This window comes from Tasmannia lanceolata, unplaced genomic scaffold, assembly GCF_043159265.1.
Source record: "Tasmannia lanceolata isolate RefF3 unplaced genomic scaffold, GAP_Taslan_0.1 ptg000003l, whole genome shotgun sequence".
Taxonomy (NCBI): Eukaryota; Viridiplantae; Streptophyta; class Magnoliopsida; order Canellales; family Winteraceae; genus Tasmannia; species Tasmannia lanceolata.
This window is the reverse complement of record NW_027518680.1, coordinates 29,773,442-29,786,825: the sequence shown is the minus strand read 5'-3', so window position 1 is coordinate 29,786,825 and position 13,384 is coordinate 29,773,442. Positions and strand designations below refer to the sequence as shown.

Sequence of the window (13,384 nt, the reverse complement as noted above, 5' to 3'; positions counted from 1 at the left end):
AAATGAAAGTGCGAAAAAATCCTGCTAGATGACACCGGATGGACGATCCGAGCATGTCGGGAAGCCGGATGACCGCCAGGGCTGTCATCGCGCGATGGATCTTCCCGAGTACCCCCGAATCAATATAAGAATCGCGACGATCTGACGGGCGGATCAAAAGTTATCGTCGGAACGATATTTGTGCACCAAGGGTAGCTCACGGCCAGTAAACACCTTCCGACCGGATTCATGACTCGCATCCACTAGTACACTCATCCGCTATAGCCTGTACGTCACTGAATCTAAACAAACCCCCGCTATAATTTGACTGCAAATGAAATGTCAGAACGAATTCCGTTTATCGAATCAAACGACACTATCACCCCGCCATAATAAAGACCGGACGTCTTTGAATTCACCATCCGGAAGAAAATAAAAAGATCCGAACCGAAACGTAGGAGGCGACGCACTAAACGTGCGTTTCAGTTCGCATCGATGTTCCAGAACCGAAAGATTGTTCGAAAAAAGTGGTAGATAGCCGAAAAAAGTGACAGGGGTGCAACACGAGGACTTCCCAGGAGGTCACCCATCCTAGTACTACTCTCGCCCAAGCACGCTTAACTTCGGAGTTCTGATGGGATCCAGTGCATTTGTGCTGGTATGATCGCACCCAGCATGCCTCTCCATTGTCAAAGTAATAAAGAGTTTCCACTCGCATTGTTGTACGAAGTCCGTTTAAATGAAAGTGCGAAAAAATCCTGCTAGATGACACCGGATGGACGATCCGAGCATGTCGGGAAGCCGGATGACCGCCAGGGCTGTCATCGCGCGATGGATCTTCCCGAGTACCCCCGAATCAATATAAGAATCGCGACGATCTGACGGGCGGATCAAAAGTTATCGTCGGAACGATATTTGTGCACCAAGGGTAGCTCACGGCCAGTAAACACCTTCCGACCGGATTCATGACTCGCATCCACTAGTACACTCATCCGCTATAGCCTGTACGTCACTGAATCTAAACAAACCCCCGCTATAATTTGACTGCAAATGAAATGTCAGAACGAATTCCGTTTATCGAATCAAACGACACTATCACCCCGCCATAATAAAGACCGGACGTCTTTGAATTCACCATCCGGAAGAAAATAAAAAGATCCGAACCGAAACGTAAGAGGCGACGCACTAAACGTGCGTTTCAGTTCGCATCGATGTTCCAGAACCGAAAGATTGTTCGAAAAAAGTGGTAGATAGCCGAAAAAGTGACAGGGGTGCAACACGAGGACTTCCCAGGAGGTCACCCATCCTAGTACTACTCTCGCCCAAGCACGCTTAACTTCGGAGTTCTGATGGGATCCAGTGCATTTGTGCTGGTATGATCGCACCCAGCATGCCTCTCCATTGTCAAAGTAATAAAGAGTTTCCACTCGCATTGTCGTACGAAGTCCGTTTAAATGAAAGTGCGAAAAAATCCTGCTAGATGACACCGGATGGACGATCCGAGCATGTCGGGAAGCCGGATGACCGCCAGGGCTGTCATCGCGCGATGGATCTTCCCGAGTACCCCCGAATCAATATAAGAATCGCCACGATCTGACGGGCGGATCAAAAGTTATCGTCGGAACGATATTTGTGCACCAAGGGTAGCTCACGGCCAGTAAACACCTTCCGACCGGATTCATGACTCGCATCCACTAGTACACTCATCCGCTATAGCCTGTACGTCACTGAATCTAAACAAACCCCCGCTATAATTTGACTGCAAATGAAATGTCAGAACGAATTCCGTTTATCGAATCAAACGACACTATCACCCCGCCATAATAAAGACCGGACGTCTTTGAATTCACCATCCGGAAGAAAATAAAAAGATCCGAACCGAAACGTAGGAGGCGACGCACTAAACGTGCGTTTCAGTTCGCATCGATGTTCCAGAACCGAAAGATTGTTCGAAAAAAGTGGTAGATAGCCGAAAAAAGTGACAGGGGTGCAACACGAGGACTTCCCAGGAGGTCACCCATCCTAGTACTACTCTCGCCCAAGCACGCTTAACTTCGGAGTTCTGATGGGATCCAGTGCATTTGTGCTGGTATGATCGCACCCAGCATGCCTCTCCATTGTCAAAGTAATAAAGAGTTTCCACTCGCATTGTTGTACGAAGTCCGTTTAAATGAAAGTGCGAAAAAATCCTGCTAGATGACACCGGATGGACGATCCGAGCATGTCGGGAAGCCGGATGACCGCCAGGGCTGTCATCGCGCGATGGATCTTCCCGAGTACCCCCGAATCAATATAAGAATCGCGACGATCTGACGGGCGGATCAAAAGTTATCGTCGGAACGATATTTGTGCACCAAGGGTAGCTCACGGCCAGTAAACACCTTCCGACCGGATTCATGACTCGCATCCACTAGTACACTCATCCGCTATAGCCTGTACGTCACTGAATCTAAACAAACCCCCGCTATAATTTGACTGCAAATGAAATGTCAGAACGAATTCCGTTTATCGAATCAAACGACACTATCACCCCGCCATAATAAAGACCGGACGTCTTTGAATTCACCATCCGGAAGAAAATAAAAAGATCCGAACCGAAACGTAAGAGGCGACGCACTAAACGTGCGTTTCAGTTCGCATCGATGTTCCAGAACCGAAAGATTGTTCGAAAAAAGTGGTAGATAGCCGAAAAAGTGACAGGGGTGCAACACGAGGACTTCCCAGGAGGTCACCCATCCTAGTACTACTCTCGCCCAAGCACGCTTAACTTCGGAGTTCTGATGGGATCCAGTGCATTTGTGCTGGTATGATCGCACCCAGCATGCCTCTCCATTGTCAAAGTAATAAAGAGTTTCCACTCGCATTGTCGTACGAAGTCCGTTTAAATGAAAGTGCGAAAAAATCCTGCTAGATGACACCGGATGGACGATCCGAGCATGTCGGGAAGCCGGATGACCGCCAGGGCTGTCATCGCGCGATGGATCTTCCCGAGTACCCCCGAATCAATATAAGAATCGCCACGATCTGACGGGCGGATCAAAAGTTATCGTCGGAACGATATTTGTGCACCAAGGGTAGCTCACGGCCAGTAAACACCTTCCGACCGGATTCATGACTCGCATCCACTAGTACACTCATCCGCTATAGCCTGTACGTCACTGAATCTAAACAAACCCCCGCTATAATTTGACTGCAAATGAAATGTCAGAACGAATTCCGTTTATCGAATCAAACGACACTATCACCCCGCCATAATAAAGACCGGACGTGTTTGAATTCACCATCCGGAAGAAAATAAAAAGATCCGAACCGAAACGTAGGAGGCGACGCACTAAACGTACGTTTCAGTTCGCATCGATGTTCCAGAACCGAAAGATTGTTCGAAAAAAGTGGTAGATAGCCGAAAAAAGTGACAGGGGTGCAACACGAGGACTTCCCAGGAGGTCACCCATCCTAGTACTACTCTCGCCCAAGCACGCTTAACTTCGGAGTTCTGATGGGATCCAGTGCATTTGTGCTGGTATGATCGCACCCAGCATGCCTCTCCATTGTCAAAGTAATAAAGAGTTTCCACTCGCATTGTCGTACGAAGTCCGTTTAAATGAAAGTGCGAAAAAATCCTGCTAGATGACACCGGATGGACGATCCGAGCATGTCGGGAAGCCGGATGACCGCCAGGGCTGTCATCGCGCGATGGATCTTCCCGAGTACCCCCGAATCAATATAAGAATCGCGACGATCTGACGGGCGGATCAAAAGTTATCGTCGGAACGATATTTGTGCACCAAGGGTAGCTCACGGCCAGTAAACACCTTCCGACCGGATTCATGACTCGCATCCACTAGTACACTCATCCGCTATAGCCTGTACGTCACTGAATCTAAACAAACCCCCGCTATAATTTGACTGCAAATGAAATGTCAGAACGAATTCCGTTTATCGAATCAAACGACACTATCACCCCGCCATAATAAAGACCGGACGTCTTTGAATTCACCATCCGGAAGAAAATAAAAAGATCCGAACCGAAACGTAGGAGGCGACGCACTAAACGTGCGTTTCAGTTCGCATCGATGTTCCAGAACCGAAAGATTGTTCGAAAAAAGTGGTAGATAGCCGAAAAAAGTGACAGGGGTGCAACACGAGGACTTCCCAGGAGGTCACCCATCCTAGTACTACTCTCGCCCAAGCACGCTTAACTTCGGAGTTCTGATGGGATCCAGTGCATTTGTGCTGGTATGATCGCACCCAGCATGCCTCTCCATTGTCAAAGTAATAAAGAGTTTCCACTCGCATTGTTGTACGAAGTCCGTTTAAATGAAAGTGCGAAAAAATCCTGCTAGATGACACCGGATGGACGATCCGAGCATGTCGGGAAGCCGGATGACTGCCAGGGCTGTCATCGCGCGATGGATCTTCCCGAGTACCCCCGAATCAATATAAGAATCGCGACGATCTGACGGGCGGATCAAAAGTTATCGTCGGAACGATATTTGTGCACCAAGGGTAGCTCACGGCCAGTAAACACCTTCCGACCGGATTCATGACTCGCATCCACTAGTACACTCATCCGCTATAGCCTGTACGTCACTGAATCTAAACAAACCCCCGCTATAATTTGACTGCAAATGAAATGTCAGAACGAATTCCGTTTATCGAATCAAACGACACTATCACCCCGCCATAATAAAGACCGGACGTCTTTGAATTCACCATCCGGAAGAAAATAAAAAGATCCGAACCGAAACGTAAGAGGCGACGCACTAAACGTGCGTTTCAGTTCGCATCGATGTTCCAGAACCGAAAGATTGTTCGAAAAAAGTGGTAGATAGCCGAAAAAGTGACAGGGGTGCAACACGAGGACTTCCCAGGAGGTCACCCATCCTAGTACTACTCTCGCCCAAGCACGCTTAACTTCGGAGTTCTGATGGGATCCAGTGCATTTGTGCTGGTATGATCGCACCCAGCATGCCTCTCCATTGTCAAAGTAATAAAGAGTTTCCACTCGCATTGTCGTACGAAGTCCGTTTAAATGAAAGTGCGAAAAAATCCTGCTAGATGACACCGGATGGACGATCCGAGCATGTCGGGAAGCCGGATGACCGCCAGGGCTGTCATCGCGCGATGGATCTTCCCGAGTACCCCCGAATCAATATAAGAATCGCCACGATCTGACGGGCGGATCAAAAGTTATCGTCGGAACGATATTTGTGCACCAAGGGTAGCTCACGGCCAGTAAACACCTTCCGACCGGATTCATGACTCGCATCCACTAGTACACTCATCCGCTATAGCCTGTACGTCACTGAATCTAAACAAACCCCCGCTATAATTTGACTGCAAATGAAATGTCAGAACGAATTCCGTTTATCGAATCAAACGACACTATCACCCCGCCATAATAAAGACCGGACGTGTTTGAATTCACCATCCGGAAGAAAATAAAAAGATCCGAACCGAAACGTAGGAGGCGACGCACTAAACGTACGTTTCAGTTCGCATCGATGTTCCAGAACCGAAAGATTGTTCGAAAAAAGTGGTAGATAGCCGAAAAAAGTGACAGGGGTGCAACACGAGGACTTCCCAGGAGGTCACCCATCCTAGTACTACTCTCGCCCAAGCACGCTTAACTTCGGAGTTCTGATGGGATCCAGTGCATTTGTGCTGGTATGATCGCACCCAGCATGCCTCTCCATTGTCAAAGTAATAAAGAGTTTCCACTCGCATTGTCGTACGAAGTCCGTTTAAATGAAAGTGCGAAAAAATCCTGCTAGATGACACCGGATGGACGATCCGAGCATGTCGGGAAGCCGGATGACCGCCAGGGCTGTCATCGCGCGATGGATCTTCCCGAGTACCCCCGAATCAATATAAGAATCGCGACGATCTGACGGGCGGATCAAAAGTTATCGTCGGAACGATATTTGTGCACCAAGGGTAGCTCACGGCCAGTAAACACCTTCCGACCGGATTCATGACTCGCATCCACTAGTACACTCATCCGCTATAGCCTGTACGTCACTGAATCTAAACAAACCCCCGCTATAATTTGACTGCAAATGAAATGTCAGAACGAATTCCGTTTATCGAATCAAACGACACTATCACCCCGCCATAATAAAGACCGGACGTCTTTGAATTCACCATCCGGAAGAAAATAAAAAGATCCGAACCGAAACGTAGGAGGCGACGCACTAAACGTGCGTTTCAGTTCGCATCGATGTTCCAGAACCGAAAGATTGTTCGAAAAAAGTGGTAGATAGCCGAAAAAAGTGACAGGGGTGCAACACGAGGACTTCCCAGGAGGTCACCCATCCTAGTACTACTCTCGCCCAAGCACGCTTAACTTCGGAGTTCTGATGGGATCCAGTGCATTTGTGCTGGTATGATCGCACCCAGCATGCCTCTCCATTGTCAAAGTAATAAAGAGTTTCCACTCGCATTGTTGTACGAAGTCCGTTTAAATGAAAGTGCGAAAAAATCCTGCTAGATGACACCGGATGGACGATCCGAGCATGTCGGGAAGCCGGATGACTGCCAGGGCTGTCATCGCGCGATGGATCTTCCCGAGTACCCCCGAATCAATATAAGAATCGCGACGATCTGACGGGCGGATCAAAAGTTATCGTCGGAACGATATTTGTGCACCAAGGGTAGCTCACGGCCAGTAAACACCTTCCGACCGGATTCATGACTCGCATCCACTAGTACACTCATCCGCTATAGCCTGTACGTCACTGAATCTAAACAAACCCCCGCTATAATTTGACTGCAAATGAAATGTCAGAACGAATTCCGTTTATCGAATCAAACGACACTATCACCCCGCCATAATAAAGACCGGACGTCTTTGAATTCACCATCCGGAAGAAAATAAAAAGATCCGAACCGAAACGTAAGAGGCGACGCACTAAACGTGCGTTTCAGTTCGCATCGATGTTCCAGAACCGAAAGATTGTTCGAAAAAAGTGGTAGATAGCCGAAAAAGTGACAGGGGTGCAACACGAGGACTTCCCAGGAGGTCACCCATCCTAGTACTACTCTCGCCCAAGCACGCTTAACTTCGGAGTTCTGATGGGATCCAGTGCATTTGTGCTGGTATGATCGCACCCAGCATGCCTCTCCATTGTCAAAGTAATAAAGAGTTTCCACTCGCATTGTCGTACGAAGTCCGTTTAAATGAAAGTGCGAAAAAATCCTGCTAGATGACACCGGATGGACGATCCGAGCATGTCGGGAAGCCGGATGACCGCCAGGGCTGTCATCGCGCGATGGATCTTCCCGAGTACCCCCGAATCAATATAAGAATCGCCACGATCTGACGGGCGGATCAAAAGTTATCGTCGGAACGATATTTGTGCACCAAGGGTAGCTCACGGCCAGTAAACACCTTCCGACCGGATTCATGACTCGCATCCACTAGTACACTCATCCGCTATAGCCTGTACGTCACTGAATCTAAACAAACCCCCGCTATAATTTGACTGCAAATGAAATGTCAGAACGAATTCCGTTTATCGAATCAAACGACACTATCACCCCGCCATAATAAAGACCGGACGTGTTTGAATTCACCATCCGGAAGAAAATAAAAAGATCCGAACCGAAACGTAGGAGGCGACGCACTAAACGTGCGTTTCAGTTCGCATCGATGTTCCAGAACCGAAAGATTGTTCGAAAAAAGTGGTAGATAGCCGAAAAAAGTGACAGGGGTGTAACACGAGGACTTCCCAGGAGGTCACCCATCCTAGTACTACTCTCGCCCAAGCACGCTTAACTTCGGAGATCTGATGGGATCCAGTGCATTTGTGCTGGTATGATCGCACCCAGCATGCCTCTCCATTGTCAAAGTAATAAAGAGTTTCCACTCGCATTGTCGTACGAAGTCCGTTTAAATGAAAGTGCGAAAAAATCCTGCTAGATGACACCGGATGGACGATCCGAGCATGTCGGGAAGCCGGATGACCGCCAAGGCTGTCATCGCGCGATTAATCTTCCCGAGTACCCCCGAATCAATATAAGAATCGCTACGATCTGACGGGCGGATCAAAAGTTATCGTCGGAACGATATTTGTGCACCAAGGGTAGCTCACGGCCAGTAAACACCTTCCGACCGGATTCATGACTCGCATCCACTAGTACACTCATCCGCTATAGCCTGTACGTCACTGAATCTAAACAAACCCCCGCTATAATTTGACCGCAAATGAAATGTCAGAACGAATTCCGTTTATCGAATCAAACGACACTATCAGCCCGCCATAATAAAGACCGGACGTCTTTGAATTCACCATCCGGAAGAAAATAAAAAGATCCGAACCGAAACGTATGAGGCGACGCACTAAACGTGCGTTTCAGTTCGCATCGATGTTCCAGAACCGAAAGATTGTTCGAAAAAAGTGGTAGATAGCCGAAAAAAGTGACAGGGGTGCAACACGAGGACTTCCCAAGAGGTCACCCATCCTAGTACTACTCTCGCCCAAGCACGCTTAACTTCGGAGTTCTGATGGGATCCAGTGCATTTGTGCTGGTATGATCGCACCCAGCATGCCTCTCCATTGTCAAAGTAATAAAGAGTTTCCACTCGCATTGTCGTACGAAGTCCGTTTAAATGAAAGTGCGAAAAAATCCTGCTAGATGACACCGGATGGACGATCCGAGCATGTCGGGAAGCCGGATGACCGCCAGGGCTGTCATCGCGCGATTAATCTTCCCGAGTACCCCCGAATCAATATAAGAATCGCTACGATCTGACGGGCGGATCAAAAGTTATCGTCGGAACGATATTTGTGCACCAAGGGTAGCTCACGGCCAGTAAACACCTTCCGACCGGATTCATGACTCGCATCCACTAGTACACTCATCCGCTATAGCCTGTACGTCACTGAATCTAAACAAACCCCCGCTATAATTTGACCGCAAATGAAATGTCAGAACGAATTCCGTTTATCGAATCAAACGACACTATCAGCCCGCCATAATAAAGACCGGACGTCTTTGAATTCACCATCCGGAAGAAAATAAAAAGATCCGAACCGAAACGTATGAGGCGACGCACTAAACGTGCGTTTCAGTTCGCATCGATGTTCCAGAACCGAAAGATTGTTCGAAAAAAGTGGTAGATAGCCGAAAAAAGTGACAGGGGTGCAACACGAGGACTTCCCAGGAGGTCACCCATCCTAGTACTACTCTCGCCCAAGCACGCTTAACTTCGGAGTTCTGATGGGATCCAGTGCATTTGTGCTGGTATGATCGCACCCAGCATGCCTCTCCATTGTCAAAGTAATAAAGAGTTTCCACTCGCATTGTCGTACGAAGTCCGTTTAAATGAAAGTGCGAAAAAATCCTGCTAGATGACACCGGATGGACGATCCGAGCATGTCGGGAAGCCGGATGACTGCCAGGGCTGTCATCGCGCGATGGATCTTCCCGAGTACCCCCGAATCAATATAAGAATCGCTACGATCTGACGGGCGGATCAAAAGTTATCGTCGGAACGATATTTGTGCACCAAGGGTAGCTCACGGCCAGTAAACACCTTCCGACCGGATTCATGACTCGCATCCACTAGTACACTCATCCGCTATAGCCTGTACGTCACTGAATCTAAACAAACCCCCGCTATAATTTGACCGCAAATGAAATGTCAGAACGAATTCCGTTTATCGAATCAAACGACACTATCACCCCGCCATAATAAAGACCGGACGTCTTTGAATTCACCATCCGGAAGAAAATAAAAAGATCCGAACCGAAACGTAGGAGGCGACGCACTAAACGTGCGTTTCAGTTCGCATCGATGTTCCAGAACCGAAAGATTGTTCGAAAAAAGTGGTAGATAGCCGAAAAAAGTGACAGGGGTGCAACACGAGAACTTCCCAGGTGGTCACCCATCCTAGTACTACTCTCGCCCAAGCACGCTTAACTTCGGAGTTCTGATGGGATCCAGTGCATTTGTGCTGGTATGATCGCACCCAGCATGCCTCTCCATTGTCAAAGTAATAAAGAGTTTCCACTCGCATTGTCGTACGAAGTCCGTTTAAATGAAAGTGCGAAAAAATCCTGCTAGATGACACCGGATGGACGATCCGAGCATGTCGGGAAGCCGGATGACCGCCAGGGCTGTCATCGCGCGATGAATCTTCCCGAGTACCCCCGAATCAATATAAGAATCGCCACGATCTGACGGGCGGATCAAAAGTTATCGTCGGAACGATATTTGTGCACCAAGGGTAGCTCACGGCCAGTAAACACCTTCCGACCGGATTCATGACTCGCATCCACTAGTACACTCATCCGCTATAGCCTGTACGTCACTGAATCTAAACAAACCCCCGCTATAATTTGACCGCAAATGAAATGTCAGAACGAATTCCGTTTATCGAATCAAACGACACTATCACCCCGCCATAATAAAGACCGGACGTCTTTGAATTCACCATCCGGAAGAAAATAAAAAGATCGGAACCGAAACGTAGGAGGCGACGCACTAAACGTGCGTTTCAGTTCGCATCGATGTTCCAGAACCGAAAGATTGTTCGAAAAAAGTGGTAGATAGCCGAAAAAAGTGACAGGGGTGCAACACGAGGACTTTCCAGGAGGTCACCCATCCTAGTACTACTCTCGCCCAAGCACGCTTAACTTCGGAGTTCTGATGGGATCCAGTGCATTTGTGTAGACACCCCATTTTGACCGTGCCCTAATCCCTTCTTGTTTGAGCAAAGCCTCATCAAATAAACGAGATAGAACCTCAAACTTCACCCTAGACTAGCTTAGGGTCTCACCAAGCTCCCTGCAAAATTTCGTCGAAATCCGAGTTCGATTGCCTAGCGAACGAGTCGGACAATGTCGTAGGTCAAGTTCGCAGATGGGGGGTGCGTTTATCCTGAGCGGTGTCTATTCGAATCCAGAAAAGACAAGGGAAACCGCACGATCATCATTTTTTCGCGCGCTCATCAATTTTCCGCGCGCTCATCATTCTTGGAGTGCCGATATCAACCTCCCGAAATTTCTATATATATCATTTTCTCTCATTTTTTAAAAGGAGAGAGAATTTTCGTTTCCCCTTTTAGAGAGAGAGAGTCTGCAAAGCTAGAGAGAGAGAGTAGATCCCATGCGATCCAAACCCTAAATCCATTCCTTTTCCTTCGCCGATCATTTTCCGGTTGATTTTCTGGTGGAATTCTCTTCTCCGGCAAGCGTTTCACGGTTTCAATCTCACTCTGTATCATCTTCAGCTTTGATTTTTTTTAGCTACGAATTCTAGATCTAAACTCCCTAACCTAGTTTTTCCCCTCTTTCTTCTCCGACAAGCGTTTCACGTTATAATTTTGGCCAAATTTTCGGCCGTTTCTTCTTCTCCGGTGAACACAACCTCTAGCTTTCGATTCTGCAAATCTATTCTTCTCCTCTGTTTTTCTCGTTTAAGCCAGAGTTTGTTTTTCTCTGCATAAACCCTAAGATCTGAACTTGTTTTCTTCTCAACTGATCTTTGATCATCGTTTTCTTTGGAAATCCATGTTAAAATTCGGAGAAGGAGAGACCGGTAGATATATGCAAATGTAAAGTGTGTTTTTGCTTCAAAGCTGAAAGTTCTCTAAAAAAGAAAGGAATCAACTCGGATCTATTCAAGATTGCAGAGATTTTCTTCATTTGGATCACAAGATTTGTTCTCGAATTAAGATTTCTACATCGGAAAAAAAAAAAAAACAAGGAGAACATTAAAGTCACTGTGATAATTCAGGTATTTTCCTTATCTTCCACTATTAGATCTATCAAATTCTATATTAAAAAAAGAAGAAGAAGAGAAGCTATCGATTTTGATTACTTGTATCGATCTGTGGAAAATCATAGATATAGTTTTCTTTTGAATGAATAGCTTGTTTTTTTTTTAATTAGCAAGTATGAATCATATAATTTGATCTATGAAGTTTTTTTTTTATGGAGAATGTAAGTAATAGCTTATAACTCTGTTTTTCTTTAAAAATTTTTAATATATAATTTTTTTTTTAAGATGTGATGTTTTCTAATGTGATTGATCTGATAGAATGAGGTCATGATTTCTGATATTTTATTGTTTTGGTTTCATGTGTGCAAATCACCTGTGTAATTGTTGAGATTGTAAGAATTCTTTTGATGTCTTGTCTAGATTATGAATTATGTTCATTTCAAGAAGAGTGAATGATATGTTTTGATTTGTTGATTAAGGATATTTTCGATTTCTTTAATCGTAAGTATTATTTTTAGCCTGTGAATATGTCATTTACTATTTTGTTTTTCATGAATCTTTTTTCTGTTCCTTCTTATAAGTTTAACAATAATGATATGGAATAAAGGTTATCTGAGTATAGATAGTGGTGTTTGTACTTGAAAAATTTAGAAAATCATAAGCTGTATGTTCTGTTCTACTTGAACCAGGTGGTAAATAATTTTTTTTTTATTTTTGTACGGGGAATAGACATAATTCAATCGTCAATTAGGCCCATTTATTTATGGATTGTGAGAGCAATTCTGATGTTAATCTTTCTTAATACATGCCAGTTCAAACTATTTAGGGATGTATATAATATGTTTAAAATGTTTATTTTAAGTGTAGGAGTTCAAGTTATCTAAGTATTTTTCAAAATTAAATTGGTTTTCTACTCGAAGATTGATTTAGTGGTGTATGACATTAGTGTCATAGGTAGAAAAATATTTCCATATTTGTAATCCATTTTATTTTGAGAAATGTTAAACTGTGCACATATTATATCCCTGATTTGGTAAAAAAATAAAATAATATATATTGAATGTTTAAGGTAGTATCTATGAATTTTTATTGCATATTATTAGAAATGGGAAATAAGTTTTATAGATATCAACAACTTAACCTATTTGATTGGATGGCATGAGGTCTTTGACATTCTAATAAGGGATATATTGAATTTCCACTGTTTGCAAATTTCATTAGATAATTTCTTACAGGTAAATGCCATAGGGATTAGAAAATAGTATGAGGATTGTCTTTGTGAGCAATGCTTCATGTCTATATGTATATAATTGAAGCCTTTGTACCCTTATTTAATATGCACAGCCCTTATTTCACTTTTTAATATTCGCAGCCCCTCATTCTTAATAATGACAGCCATTTCTCTTTAATAATGGCAGCCCTTGTAGCCTTGTTTTGTGGTAGCCATATTGAAACCCCCCTCATTTACGCTATCATTCCAAAGCTTTTGATATTATTTTTTTTTTTTTTTTTTTTTTTTTTTTTATCTCTTTCTCTTCTTAATTCTTGGATTGTATAAAAATTAATATTATGTGAGGATGAGATACTTGATTTTATGCTTATATCCGTAGTCCAAATTTTGTGACTGTATTTATCTTGAAACATTTTTTTTTATATATTTTGTATGACTTAGTTTGA

At 45.0% G+C, this 13,384-nt stretch overlaps 14 non-coding genes and 1 pseudogene across 14 annotated transcripts; all 15 read right to left on the bottom strand.

Annotated features, from left to right (window-relative positions):
* Positions 1 to 532: 532 nt before the first annotated feature.
* LOC143870942 (5S ribosomal RNA) lies at positions 533 to 651 on the bottom strand. The gene has a single exon (XR_013245720.1). It is a non-coding gene; the product is annotated as a 5S ribosomal RNA (ribosomal RNA).
* Positions 652 to 1,247: 596 nt separating this feature from the next.
* Positions 1,248 to 1,366, bottom strand: LOC143870941 (5S ribosomal RNA). Its single transcript, XR_013245719.1, has one exon. It is a non-coding gene; the product is annotated as a 5S ribosomal RNA (ribosomal RNA).
* A 597-nt stretch (positions 1,367 to 1,963) lies between these two features.
* LOC143870939 (5S ribosomal RNA) lies at positions 1,964 to 2,082 on the bottom strand. The gene has a single exon (XR_013245717.1). It is a non-coding gene; the product is annotated as a 5S ribosomal RNA (ribosomal RNA).
* Positions 2,083 to 2,678: 596 nt separating this feature from the next.
* On the bottom strand, positions 2,679 to 2,797 carry LOC143870937 (5S ribosomal RNA). Its single transcript, XR_013245716.1, has one exon. It is a non-coding gene; the product is annotated as a 5S ribosomal RNA (ribosomal RNA).
* Positions 2,798 to 3,394: 597 nt separating this feature from the next.
* On the bottom strand, positions 3,395 to 3,513 carry LOC143870936 (5S ribosomal RNA). Its single transcript, XR_013245715.1, has one exon. It is a non-coding gene; the product is annotated as a 5S ribosomal RNA (ribosomal RNA).
* A 597-nt stretch (positions 3,514 to 4,110) lies between these two features.
* On the bottom strand, positions 4,111 to 4,229 carry LOC143870935 (5S ribosomal RNA). Its single transcript, XR_013245714.1, has one exon. It is a non-coding gene; the product is annotated as a 5S ribosomal RNA (ribosomal RNA).
* A 596-nt stretch (positions 4,230 to 4,825) lies between these two features.
* On the bottom strand, positions 4,826 to 4,944 carry LOC143870934 (5S ribosomal RNA). Its single transcript, XR_013245713.1, has one exon. It is a non-coding gene; the product is annotated as a 5S ribosomal RNA (ribosomal RNA).
* A 597-nt stretch (positions 4,945 to 5,541) lies between these two features.
* On the bottom strand, positions 5,542 to 5,660 carry LOC143870932 (5S ribosomal RNA). Its single transcript, XR_013245711.1, has one exon. It is a non-coding gene; the product is annotated as a 5S ribosomal RNA (ribosomal RNA).
* A 597-nt stretch (positions 5,661 to 6,257) lies between these two features.
* Positions 6,258 to 6,376, bottom strand: LOC143870931 (5S ribosomal RNA). The gene has a single exon (XR_013245710.1). It is a non-coding gene; the product is annotated as a 5S ribosomal RNA (ribosomal RNA).
* Positions 6,377 to 6,972: 596 nt separating this feature from the next.
* On the bottom strand, positions 6,973 to 7,091 carry LOC143870930 (5S ribosomal RNA). The gene has a single exon (XR_013245709.1). It is a non-coding gene; the product is annotated as a 5S ribosomal RNA (ribosomal RNA).
* Positions 7,092 to 7,688: 597 nt separating this feature from the next.
* Positions 7,689 to 7,807, bottom strand: LOC143874084 (5S ribosomal RNA). The gene has a single exon (XR_013248776.1). It is a non-coding gene; the product is annotated as a 5S ribosomal RNA (ribosomal RNA).
* A 597-nt stretch (positions 7,808 to 8,404) lies between these two features.
* LOC143872999 (5S ribosomal RNA) lies at positions 8,405 to 8,523 on the bottom strand. Its single transcript, XR_013247722.1, has one exon. It is a non-coding gene; the product is annotated as a 5S ribosomal RNA (ribosomal RNA).
* Positions 8,524 to 9,120: 597 nt separating this feature from the next.
* Positions 9,121 to 9,239, bottom strand: LOC143870929 (5S ribosomal RNA). The gene has a single exon (XR_013245708.1). It is a non-coding gene; the product is annotated as a 5S ribosomal RNA (ribosomal RNA).
* Positions 9,240 to 9,836: 597 nt separating this feature from the next.
* Positions 9,837 to 9,955, bottom strand: LOC143870609 (5S ribosomal RNA). The gene has a single exon (XR_013245387.1). It is a non-coding gene; the product is annotated as a 5S ribosomal RNA (ribosomal RNA).
* Positions 9,956 to 10,552: 597 nt separating this feature from the next.
* Positions 10,553 to 10,663, bottom strand: LOC143870123 (5S ribosomal RNA; annotated as a pseudogene).
* Between the last annotated feature and the right edge of the window lie 2,721 nt (positions 10,664 to 13,384).